This window comes from Arachis ipaensis, chromosome B8, assembly GCF_059453495.1.
Source record: "Arachis ipaensis isolate K30076 ecotype BB chromosome B8, ASM5945349v1, whole genome shotgun sequence".
NCBI lineage: Eukaryota > Viridiplantae > Streptophyta > Magnoliopsida > Fabales > Fabaceae > Arachis > Arachis ipaensis.
In genome coordinates, this window is record NC_142443.1 from 9009394 (window position 1) to 9023669 (window position 14276).

Genomic DNA, 14276 nt, shown 5'->3' on the forward strand with positions numbered 1-14276 from the left:
GTCTGTGTCTGTATATGCATATCTATTGTGTAGAAAACAATATGTACAAAGGTGCACAATAAAAGGGTGCATGCATGGTGCCGAGTAATTCAATCTTCTACCTACATCGTGAAAAAAAAATCAATTTTTGAATCTACCTTTTAAATAGAATAATAATACAATATAATAATACCACAATCACAACATAATTTTCATGAATAAAGACCTCCAAAACATCACACCAACCAAATATAGGTGTAGAGCGAGTATCATTCATTAGTCAAATATTTGTTTCGTTTATATAAGAATATTGGGATCTTCTCTTTTATTATTCATTGCAGAGAGATATAAGAATGATATACAAAGCAAATCATGCTAAAAACACTAATCCCCATTAATTATTATAGTAGATATATATAACTTACAATATAATTAAAAAACAATTAACCACTAAAATAATTAAAATTTTATCGTAGAATATTCAAACATATTTTGATATAATAATTAAACTTTTTAATCGTAGCATAATCATACTTTTCTATAAACATCAAATATATAACTTTGTAAGGTACCTTTCTATTAAGTTTTGTATTTAATATTTATTGTTTTAAATTATCGACGAGCAAGCTAAGCTAAGAAGCAAAAAAGAAAATCAATTACAAAGAAACAGCACGAGGAAAGACAACTCAAAATCCGTAAAGAATTAGAACGAAATTATAGTAGAAAGAGAATTATAAACAATTAAAAAAAAGATATATGCAACAAGAGGGTGCATGAGAACTTTTAAACTGCTTTGGCGGAACTCCAAAGCAAACATGAAATCTACTTCAACCTAAACATTGTGATATCTTTTTTGGGAGGCAATTGATAGCCCAAGGAAGATACTAGAAAGTTAAACTAGATAGAGTGATAGAGTAAGCTTCTAAATTTGCACTAAAAATTTTAATAAAATTCTCATGGTGGTCTTGAATGATACTACTGCAAGCTGTCAAACCAAATTCACTAACTGAGCCATCTGTCTTGATCTTAATGTAGAATTAAGATATGGGCACTGAGATACGTGGATAATAGATAATTCTACCACAAGAGATTTACTTTTTTCAACACATTCTACTGTAAATTGATATTCCTTAGCCAGACTCAAGTTTTCTACAAAGGAAAGAATCATGACTATAACCTAAGCTTTAAGCAAGTAGTTGCAAAGAAAAAGGGTCACAGAACCTAATTGAAAGTGAGATCAAGATCGTCTAAAACGAAGGAGTTGGTAAAATAATAAAGTGAAGGATTAATCACACTTAAATTGATAATAGGGTTCATATATAATAAAAATTATTGTTGACATACTTGACAGTTAGACAATTAGTGAGTTAGTTGTGTGTGTTGTATGTGCAGGGTGTTAATATGAGAAGTCTGTAGTATAATTTTATTGTTCAAGGAGTTAGTTAAGAGATTGTCTAGTCAGCAAGTAGTTAAGATAGTGTGAAAGGTGTGACTTTAGATATTTATTAGATAGCTAGTGATAGAAAGTAGTATAAATAGTTAGCTAAAGTTTATTTGTTCTTTGTAGTTCATCATTCTTATGAATCATTCTTGAATTCCCTCTCACAAACTCTCTTCCTCCTCTGTTCTCTCTTAACATGAATCACCGATTTTTCTTCAGTTACAAAATCAATGATAATTAATTTATATATAACTATATTTTAACTTTAGAATTTCACTTTTTTTCCTTCCAAATTAATAAAAACCAGGAGTTACATGAGAATTATTTAAAACATAAAGAAGTGTTGGACTAATTATGATTATTGTTTGGGTCTAGCTAATGTCTTAAGTGCACTTATTAAAGTGTTAAACATGAAATTTTTTTTATTAAGAATAAAAGTTTGAAAGATTTCCATTCTTTTATAATATATTTATCAAAAGAAATTAAAAATTGTCTTAATAGCGTTGTTAGCAAATTCTTATATTTAATTAAAAGAAGTCATCCTTTAAGAAGAACCGATGCCTTTTTTGTGAGAAATTATTTGTCTCAATTGAAAAATTCGGTGAAGGGGCTAATATGATTGAATGACTAGAATTCTGCGGTTATGAGATTGCGACAAAGTTAATAGAGGGACTGGTTGTTTAAAAAAAAATGATGATTAAAGTCGAATTATTATTTTCTAATTATAAAGGGATAGATAGTCCTTCCGTGAAATAGACAGAGATGTGGAGTTTCACTCTTAATATATATGAATTGCCAATTTATTAAAAGACATAGATCCTAAAGCAAAAATAATTTCAGAATCATATCAACCAAGTCCTTCCATGAGTAACAATACTTTATATCAAGGGGCTGCAACTAGGCACCACAAATGGAACTAGCCATAGCCAGCAAGGGAAGAAGCCCTTGGAATCAGGAATCTCATTCGGCGAAGTTGACAGATGTACTGCTGGCCTTACTTTCTTAAGGTTTGGGATTATAAGAAGCTAGGTGAAGGATCTAGCCGCCTTTGGAGACAGGTCGGGTGTTGGTCCACTACTATTTATACTGTCCTCAACCGGAGTTATCATAAGGACTACATATTCACAATTCTGCTTCATATTCACGTCCCAGAGGTAAAGCATGGTGAATTATGAGTAGATGAAAATCATGTGCAGATCATAGTCTTTAATCGTAGTGAATTTGTATTAGCCTCCTTCAAACTGAAGAGATTGGTAAATGAGAAAGTAAAAGTCTAATCAACCTTGAATTAAGATAGTAAAATTCATCTATGATAGAAATTACAAATTCAATGGTAATTAACCCTTCACTTTTATCACTTTTCAACCTTTTCAATTTATATTATCCAAATTTAGAGAATTCACTCTGCTATTGATAGTTTTTTAATTTCACATGTTAACTCAAGGGTTCTAGGTTAAACTAAAATGATTTAAAATTTTAGATGACTTCTAATAGAGAGTACAATAGTCCTAAGCAGTAAGCACAATATTTTAAATAACTCTAAAAAAGAACTAATCATTGGTGCATATTTTTTAGAGTTTTGGAAAAAATATGAAGGATCCAAAACTGCATGGAACTCTCTACCAGAATAAGATTTTCCTAAAATCCAATCTATCTATAGAGAATTTAGATTGAAGGAAAATGGGGATATCAAAGGGTTCTCTAACAAGTTTAAAATAGTACATAAATAATATCTCAAGCAACTTTAGGTATGGCTGAAAGCACTCCTTAATAATTACAGATCAATTATTATCCTAAACTTTCTCTGTACTAATTCGTTCTTATATCAATCTATATCAAACATGCCATTGCTGATTTAGACATTTGGGGAATGTGTATTTCAAAGTATGTTTTTATAATCCTCAAAATTTTACACAAGAAATCTTGTATAAGAATATGAAGGATCCAAAACTGCATGGACCTCTCTACCAGAATAAGATTTTCCTAAAAACCAATCTATCTATAGAGAATTTAGATTGAAGGAAAATGGGGATATCAAAGGGTTCTCTAACAAGTTTAAAATAGTACATAAATAATATCTCAAGCAACTTTAGGTATGGCTGAAAGCACTCCTTAATAATTACAGATCAATTATTATCCTAGACTTTCTCTGTACTAATTCGTTCTTATATTAATCTATATCAAACATGCCATTGCTGATTTAGACATTTGGAGAATGTGTATTTCAGAGTATGTTTTTATAATCCTCAAAATTTTACACAAGAAATCTTGTATAAGAATTTTTTTTTTCAATGTAAAATTTCAAAGAATGTAAAAACATTGCACGATAAACAGGTCCCTTTGTGTTATTATATTGTTCTGTACCGCTGAACATTTAAAAGTTTTACCAAACCAAGTCTAAGTTCATTGCAAAACCCAATTGGAAACTTAAATGATACCATAGGAATTTAGAAGAGAGACAGAGATTGAGAGAGATAGAGACAAAGAGATTGAGATTAAATTAAATCTCTCTATATTATATTTGGTGTAAAGTATATAAAAGTATGTCTTAAAATCCTATTTGATTTAAGATAAATGTGGAGACTGAAACAAAGAAAATTACTTAAATATTCTTGAAGGTTGTGGTAGCTTAGAGAAGGGGGGTTGAATCTATGCCTTCCTTTTAAGTTGTTGTTATGACCATTTTTAAACAAAATTACAATTCTGATTCTATTTGAACTCAGCAGCGAAAATTTATGAGACAATTTATTTTTGTCTCATGAATATCAGAAAACAGAACACAGCAGAGAAGAGAAAAGCTAACACCAGCATGTATCCTGGTTTGGTTGCCTTGTGCTATACAACCTACGTCCAGTCTCCTCCACTACAATGGAAGAATTTCACTATAGTTAACAGTATTACATACACCAATTTTACAGGATTGACCCAATCCTTTCACACTCAAGTTCTAACCTAACTTGACATTGGCTATGCTAATACCTAACTATTCACTCTTAGTGCTAACCCAACTAAGAAAGGGATACCTCACAGGTACAAGATACAAGACATAGACATACCTAAAGAAATCAAAAAATAACTCTAGGCTTTTCTCTCAAGTGTATTACTTAGCCTTTTTCCACTCATGGCTTTTACTTGAGCTTTCTCACAATGCATTTTCTCACAAGAAATTACAGAAAGATAAACATAGAAAAGTACATCACAATCTGTAAAACATGAAGGAGATTGACTTCATCAACAGCATCTGTGCTATGCGAAAAACCAGATTAGCAAGCCTCTGATTCAGTTCTTCATACTGGCGGAATGCACCTTTGATTCGGTTACACTGTCCAGTTAGTTAAACTTCTTCAAAGAGCTCTCTCAAAACAAAACCTCTATTCACTAGTTTTCTCTCCTTGGTTTCTGAATGAACAGCAAACCTCTTTTATCTCCTTGCATGTTGCTAGGTTCTTCTTCCAAGGTCAACACCTTGAGCCTTGAGCTTCACCAACCCACAAACTCACTTTTTCTCATTAAACCTTAGAGTAGAAACTTTGCTTCTGACTTCTTCATCTTGACCGAAATCCATAAAGCAGCAACCATAGAAATCTTCCCATGGTCAACTTGATCTTAGCCCTTGAAAAACAACTTGGTCCCTAAGTCATGTTTAAGACCGTGGATACACAGCAGAGAAGAACATAAACCATCTTTCCTTTGTATCCCATTTCGGATAGAGCAGAGAGTTGGGAAGAAGAGTAAAAGATTTGATGCATGCAAGAGGAAATGGTTTACCATTAACCTAAGCTTGATTTGGTTTGGATTTTCTGATTTAGACTTCTGTGTTTCAAGCTTAATCCTGCTCTCTCTTACTTCTTTCGTGACTAGCTTAGGGAAGAAGCTCTTTCTCTCTTTCTCACTTTTCTGATTTTCTGATTTGACTGAGACAGAGAAGAAATGGACATTGATTTGGTGAAAGCTAGTGAGAGGGAATTGAGATTTAATTCGGGCTTAGATCGGGTTCTACTCAAGTTCAGCCCGTTGGTGCCTTGCCTTTGCTTCTTTGAAGAAATTAGCTTGAGATGAATGACTTGGACTTATTTTTATTTTTACTTACCATTCAGCCCATTTGCAGATATCTTTTGTTTGATGTTGGGCTGTTGCAACACTTGTTTTTGGCCTACATCACTTATCAAAAATAATAAAAACTAATAGGGTGATTTGCCCACTAATCAAATGTTTGTCATCATCAATTTTATTAATTAATTTCTTAACTCAACAATTCTTTTAATTAAAAAATAAAAATTATGAACAATATTATATAAGTAATTTGTATATTGATTTTAAGGAATGACTTCAATGGACCAACTAGAATTTTAGATCTTAATGATCTATGTAAAAAAATATAAAATAATCTTATAAAATATCTATACTATCCTTTTCTCTATCTTTTCTTCAATTAAACATCTTCCATCATAATGCTTACTGCTATTACTACAAAAATATCAACACCACCATTAATGGTAGCCCCAACACTATCATTGCTCTCTCTTTTTTTTGTGTTCTTCTTGTTATGCATTCAAACTTCGAACCAAATCATTGTCTCTCTTTTGTATTTTTGATCCAACACGCTCTTGTGAACTTGGACTCTTCTCTGTCCCGAAACTCTTTCTTAGAGACCCTAAAGCTGGGCGGCAGAAACTGATGTCATGGTTTCCTTCGGCAGCGCTGCGATGCCAGCACCAGAGAGAGCAAGAAGCATGTGAGGTACCGCTGACAGGGGGTGATAGTGAGCGGAGGAGATCGGTAGTGGAGATGCCAAGTTAGTGCTCCGGTGAGGCAGTGGAGCAGGGTAGTGGCGTGGTTCTTTGAATGAAATTCAAGGCAAGGAGATGAACCTAGCTTCTAAATGATGACCTGTGGAAGAAGTTTTTTTGGCGGTAGCGTGTTGATGTTTGGAGTGTTGTAGTAAAAAAAGAAGAAAGGATAAAAATGGAATTTTAAAATAAAATTAATTTTTAAATTATTTGAATATAAATATGATTATTTTATAATTAATAAAAATTTTTAAAACATAGCCATTGGTTCAAAATTTAAATGGTCATGATTCATAAGAAATCTTAGACCATCAAGAACCATAATATACTTTTCCTATACAAGAAGCTTCCTTGATTTTAATCCTATTATTCTACTACAAATCCTACCGAAAACTTTACAAAAGCTCATAAAAAATAATATCAAGGAAGTCAAACAAAAGAACAATATTGGTATTTTTGCATTTCAAATCATATGCAATTCAGAAAAAAAAAAACAACAAAAAAATCAAGGAAGTCATGCAAGGTACACGTACCTGCAACTGGGAGGTGGCTTTTAACATGACATGATACATAATTAAGCCTTCCACTATCCAAGAGACCAAAATCTACCTCAAAACGAAACCATCACCATGGCCAGAACGCTGGCGCAGTGGGTTTGACTAACTCCAGTAGCGGCAATGGCAATTGTAGTGGCGGCAACAACAACATCAACATACAAGGTGAGGGGGCAGAGCAGGAGCAATATAGCAGTGGCAGCGATAGCTCGGCAACGTCCTTTGAAATCAACGGTGACGGCAGCAGTGGCAGCACCCACTGCCGTCGCCCTTGTGGCCTCCACTCCTTTTCTCCCTCAATTGTCTCTTTCTCATCTTTTTCCCTCTCCCCTGATTCGATCTTCTTCTCTCTCGCTATCTATCTCTCTCTCTCTTTTCTCTCTCTCTCTCTCTCTCTCTCTCTCTCTCTCTCTCTCTCTCTCTCCATTATCATTGATGGCAACCATGATAGCAGCGGCGGCAACAGGAAACAATCGGCGACAGAGGCAATGGCGGCGACGGAAAACAACCGGCAATAGAGGCAGTGGCATCCCCCCGCTTTGTTCTCTTCTGGTGACTCCAGGATCTGGTAAACAGCGTGTCAGAGGGTAAACTTGTAATTTAAAAAGTTGAATAGGATTAAATTTAGAAATAAATTTAGTAAAGTTTTATTCTCCGTATTCAAAAATTTTAGTCTTTTGTGTTCTTACTTTCTGAAGAAAATAAAATCGGCTGAGATTGTGAACAATGAACTTAAATCTTAGCGCACCAAAGAAACAAAAATTTGCACAGAAATTAGGCAACAAAAAATCTTAATACTTACTTTTTCAAATTTTAACCATCAAATCCCCTTCCAATATTATCGCTGCTGCTGCTTCTCTCCAAATCTCCTCACTCACGTTGTTGCGACGTCAACTAGCATCCTCACCGGCGTGTCTCTCTCCATCGCCGGATGCCACCATCGCCGCTGAGCATCTCAAGGCCATCCCTGTGTCAACAACCAGCTCCCAATCAGCGCTTCTCTCCCCCCCCCTTTGCGCATCATTGTCGCCGCCTAGCCTCTAAGTGCCGGATTCTGTTAGCAACCGACCCCCACCGTGTGTGTCTCTCTCATGCACTTGATACCGTCGTCGTCGGTGAGGATATTCTCACCGTCGCTGATCCGCCAACCATCCCCCCACACCGGCGCCGCATCAACCATCCCCCCACGCAGGCTGCACCGTTGGCGCACTGAGGTTTTTCTAGGTATCTGTCAACCATGTACAACATCTTATATATATATATATATATATATATATATATGAATTATTTGACCCAATTAGAATAACCATCCTCTTATTTAGTGAAATGAACATCCAGCATTTGTTAATTGTATACACTTAAACCGAAAAACAACATAATCATACACTAACCTGGTTAGCATGACCACACTTCTTCTTGCGGTAGTTAACTGCCCTTGGGTGAAGGCGAGCATAGCACCTAAAATAGTAAAATAAAATGTTAAGTACGATTTTGGTCTCTACGATATAGTTTGAAAATTTTTTTTGTGTCCAACTTTTTTTACATACAAAATCGTTCTTAAATTTCAACGTAGTTTTAAAATGGTCTTTCGGACCAAAATATCTTTCTCTTCTTTTTCTTCTTCTCCATCAAAACATCTCTTCTTCTTCTTCATCACAATCATTTATGAGCTTCCCGGCAACTTTTCTCAACGAAAAGGTTGCTCCTTTTAAGTTCATTCAACAATGTCTTATGCAAAATCTTATCACCTTTGATCAAACCAGTTACACTAACACCATTAGGATCCTGAAGAAAAGGATTATGCAGGGGATTCAACTCTTCCAAATTAAACCTAAGCATCTTATCCTTCGTCAAAAAGTCACCATTTTTATCAAACCAATCACCTCAACCTTCCCTCGAAGGCGAATTTTTTCTTCCCAATTTCAAAAGAAGAGCATCTTCCACACGTTTTACCTCAACAACTTTCCTCCGAACACATTCATCAACCGGAATATCACCAGAGCCAAACGTGGTCTTGCTCCGATCTTCATTAACTATTACTGGAGACCCAAAAAAAAAATTCCAACTTGGCAAGACCCATCTTTCCAATCCTACAGAGAACTCTTGGTGAAGGCCTTTTTAATGGTGCCATCGACATAGTAGAAAAAGTAGCCGGAAACCTTAAGTGGGATGAAGGATGGTTCTTCTTCGGCGTCAGCAGTGTCGTCATCATTGGATGTGTCATCGAAAGGGGAATGTTCCTCGACGATGTCAAGGGCGTCGATGGCGTCCTCACTAGAAGATGCAACATCGATGATGGTGTCGTAGTTGACCAAATGGTGGAAGGGACAGATTCTTCAGAGAAAACAACGATGATGGTGGTGACGGTGATGATGGTGGCGGTGGTGGCAGGGGTTATTGGATTGGTATATGTGGTGAAAAGAAAAGAGGAAGAGGGTTGAAATGACGACACATAGCAACAACCCGTAGCGGGGGCGCCGCATTGATTAGAGCCAGGATCGAAGATTTTAAAACAATTTTTTTGGTGATTAGGGAAAAAGTTTCTATTTTGTATGTAGCAGTTTTGCTTTTTTATTTTTTTAACAATATTTATTACTGTTGTTGAACTTGAATACTGTGTTGTTGAATATTGTGTATTGTTATTGTTGTTGGTTCTCCATTAATGGCTTATTTTTTGTTTCTTTTTCGTCAGTTAATGGTTTTTTTGTTCTTTTTTTATTTTATATTTTTTTATTAGGATTAATTTGGTATAATTTAAGTAAAAAGGACTATTTTAAAATCTAGCTGAATTTTAAGGACAATTTTGTATGCAAAAAAGGTTAAAGACAAAAAAAATTTTGATGTATACTTTCGAGACCAAAATTATACTTAACCTTAAAATAAATTAGACACTTGAAACAAACACTTCGAGAAAATGTAAAATAACAAATTGTTCTCCGATTGTCACAAACTTAAATTATTAAACTCCACTCAACAAATAGAATAAAGGATCTCAGATAATAGCATGCATGCACTAAAAAATCAGATCCTATATTCTAAGTTCTAAAATAATGTACCAACCTTGAAAATTAACGGGTAATAAACTAAGGCCAATTGACAAAGTAAGAGATGGACATAAATCTAGGGAACAAATATAACCCCTAGAGCATTAGAAAAAAATCTAAAGGGGCTAAGTTATCGTCCCAAGGCAAAGTAAAATTGAAAATGCAAATGAAAATAAAAAAAAAATTACTTGCAACAAATCATCTTGGCTTGATTGTATTTGTGGGCTAAAGCCATGAAAGAAGGCTCAATGATGCTGCCGCAAAGCCTGAGGACAAGCCGACAAGGTGAAGTGTTGATTCCTTCTAGATGTTTTAGTCAGCCAAGGTGCATCCATTTTCCAGGTACTTCCTGGCAAAGATCAACCGCCACTGATCTGGTGAAATCCTTGGTATGTATGTGAAAACATGCGATTAAATTTTAAACATTACAGATATGACTTTGGATGGAATTCTTTTCAGGCTCTAACCACCATGCTCAGATGAGAGTTTACAAACATATAAATGGTTGTTGGAGACCTTCCTGGAGACAATGGGGAATAAGCATCTGAAAGTAGTTGTGACTAATGGTGATATGGCAATGAAGGGAGCTATTCCAACAAAGTTTCCATATGAAAGTTGAAACACATAGATTTTATTCATGGCACCTTTAACAAAAGGCATATGAGAACGTAAAAAATTTTAAGTTTTTGGTTGATTTCAAGACTTTAATTTACAAAACTATTCTCCAAAGGAATTTGAGATCTTTGGGTAGAGATGGTTGAAAAGCATAGTTTAGGAGAGAACAGTTGGATAAAAAAAAATCCATAAGAGTAGGAGGTCGTGGGCTCATGTATATCTACAGAATAAATATTTTGGATACCTCCAAACCACTTCTCAATGTGAGGGGATCAATTCAATGATAAATGCGTACATTAAAAGGAAGAACGCTATCATTGAATTTGTCAGCAATGTTATAAATAATGAACTTGTAGCCAACTTCAAGACAATGCATACAAAGCCTGAAAATGCTCTCTTAAGAAATTTGTTGCCAACACTTACACCTTAAGATTGTTTAAGAAAGTAAGATATGAGATTAAGAAGGAAGAAGCGCTAACTATTATTGTGTTGATTAATGAAGATGGTATAATTAACTTCAGAACAAATGCATTTTGTAAAGTGTTGAAGAAATGTTTTACTGCCACTGTCATTTATTTGAAATCAAAGGGATTCCTTACAGGCATGTGTTTACTGCAATGAGGAACCAACACATGGAAAAATTTTCGGAAGGGATGATTTGTAAGCAATGGAGGAAAATGGCTAAAGTCCCTTAGGGTTCGTGTTAGTACCTTAGCCACAGATTGTAGTCCGTTGATGGATTTGGCATCCAAAAATGTTAAAGTCCTTATTGAAATCAAGAATGTTGTTAACAAACTAATCAATAGGTTACATGTTCGATAAGGTAGGCATCCCTAGACAACATAATGTTGAGTTTGGTGGCATAGGAGATCTGCTTGTTATTAAGACAAATGGTGCACCAATGAAGCATACCCGTGAGAAGAGGAGTAGACATTGTTCTAGCTGTAACAAAGTCGGGCCAACTTATAGAAAGTGTCCAAAAACTGACAAAAGAGTAGGCAACAATAAATGGGACAAATTTTTTCGAGTATAAGGTGCATTCAAATGCTAAGGAGAGTGTTAAGACTAATGATATTCATTGTTTTATTTATACAATATTTAATATCATTTTATATTGAAAATCATGAGTATATTTGTAACAAATGGTGTTTGATTTAGTATGTTAATTTTTCTCCTGTTAAATGTTTCATATGCTAGGCGACAACAATGAGAACCTTGAAAGGAGAAACCAACATAGTAACCATTATTTAGGCACTCAACAATCTATTAGCCATTCGAAAATAAAAACTCCAAATCAAATTTTATACCAAAAGGTAGTATGTTCTTTTGTTTGACATACATGCCTTGTGTATTATTTCCATGATTTTTGTTCAAATTAAGTATATGTTCAATATTGTTCAATATTTTTTTAATTTTCTTAAAACAGAAACAGATTGAGAAGGCGCCATCCGCTAACAATATTGCTTCCTCTTCAAAGAAACTTCCAACTTAGCAACAACTTGCAGTGCATGTGCAGTTATTTTTCACTCATTAGGGTTAGTGTTGTAAAATTGTCAGCAAATATATTCACATTTCGTTTATGTGATGTGCTGTTTATTAAATCCACTTTGGGCAGGATAATATGAGGCATAACATTTTTACCCATCTGAGGTGGTCACCAAATGCCATTGATGCTTAGATTTTCTATCTTCTATTCAATGCAACGACATATTCCATTACTTCATATCCAAGCAATGCAAGTATCAATGCACATGCACCCTCTAGTCCAACAGGTGAGAACATGATTTGATTATGTGTTTGAACAACTTGTAAATAAATTATGAAAGAACCAAGTTTGAATAATTGATGTTGAATGAATGCGGAATAATGTGTCATTTCAGTTCGTTAGTGGAGTTCATGCGAGACCCAAGAACAATAGCAGGAACCTATAATTTTGTCATGTGTTTTCTTGAAAGGATATATTTTTGAAGTTTTGGAAATTTTACAATATACCAACTGTTAGAAGATGTTAAATTTAGGAAACAATAATTATATTTTTGGTGATGACAAACATATATTTGGTTGGGATGAAAGTCCAAAAGTTTGTTTGATGTGAGTATTAATTGTGCAGGTGTAACGACCCACATATATTTTTGAAAATATAAATAAGTTATAATTTATTTTATAAATTGGAGTTCTTTAATTTTAGATATTATTTTATTATAAGTAATTAAATTAATTTTATAACTATTTGAATTTAATCAAATTCATATTCTTGTATATATTTTTGTTATGATGAAATATTTTACATAATTAAAACTATAATACTAGTAATTTATAAGTAATAAAAGTTATATGTATATTTTAATTTGAGTAATTGATATTTTTAATTTAAAAAAATAGAGTTTAGTTAATAATATTATTATCAAGCTCAATATCCGCCGATATGAGTAAATATCAGTAACTCTTCGATGAACTTAGCTTTGCTAATGTTTCATCAAATATCTTTCATTCTCAAGTTACTAATGTCATTTATATTAGTAACTCATATATATTTAATCCTATATATATATTATTACTTGCGGTTTAATATATTCAGTTTTCATAAATATCTGTTTGAGATATTTATAACTTGAATCGCCGACTCGGTTACACCGAAACTTGACACCTCGCCATATTCATTAATGATAAAGCAAGCAAGCAGAGTAATCTTAAAAGTTTTAGAGAACACAGACTTAATTAAAGAACTTTATAATTCTTTTCCATAAGACACTTAGGGAAGGACGACGGAATAATGCGAAGATAATTTATATTGTGGAATGATAAGAAAGAAAGAACAAAAAGAAAATAAAATAAGTAGAGATACGGTGGTGAGTCTACCAAGATTTGCTTTCCAGAGATACATTGGCCAATCTAGGGGATGGTCTCACCTGTAAGATAGAAGTTGCTTATAAAGGTTATCAATACATATATTAGCTAGAGAGAACCTCACCTGTAAGATCGAGGTTGCTTATAGAGATTACGTTTGCATCAAGGTTCTGAGAACTGAATCGGTCATCGAACTGCTTTAGTTATTGGTTCACTGGTTTACAGGTCCAACCGTACTTTAACCGAAAAAATTGTTTTAGAATAAAAATATAAAATAATAAATAAATTATAAATAAACATTTTAAAATATAATTATAATTTAATATAAATCTTAAACTATCTTCCAAAATTAATACACTACTTGAAATGTCATTGACCAAAGCCATATGATCTTATTAAAGTATACTATAAAACTAAAATTAAACATAGAATTACAAGTCATCATCTAGATTTTCAATTATACAAAAAATTACAATCTTGATTCCAATAAATCGGAATAGAAATTGAAACTCTATATTGAAAGAATGAGCATTGGCTACTCTTGTAGCTTCTTCAATCTCAACTTGGTCAACATCAGATCTTTCTAAGAGCATGTTTTCTCTAATTGTTATCACACACAAATCCAGTTCTTGGCTAACTATTCCTATTTGCCATTTTGTCGGATAATTTAAGAGAATTCTGAGACGAACACGTGGCCACTGACGGCTCGTCAATCGGAGCTCCGGATTGAAAGTTATAGACGATTGAAAATTGGAAAGAAGGTTAGGTCTTCTAAACGTGATTCTCTCTTTGAAGCATTCGCAGGAATGAAACGAGGAGAAAAGAGCTCGTTGCTTGTTTTATAGGGTGGGTCTTGGGCCTGGTTCGACCGGTTTGGCTCGTTGGCCTGATTTTGGCAAAAAATTTTTAAAATTAGTGTCAAAATTCGTATTTTTAATATTTCTACTCCTCTAGATTATAAAATTTAATTTCCTAATTTCTTTGAATAATAATTAATTTATTAACT

General features: G+C 33.7%; 1 pseudogene; it reads right to left on the reverse strand.

The window, feature by feature from the left end:
* Positions 1 to 8427: 8427 nt before the first annotated feature.
* LOC148547134 (uncharacterized protein At4g19900-like) lies at positions 8428 to 9274 on the reverse strand (annotated as a pseudogene).
* Positions 9275 to 14276: the final 5002 nt, after the last annotated feature.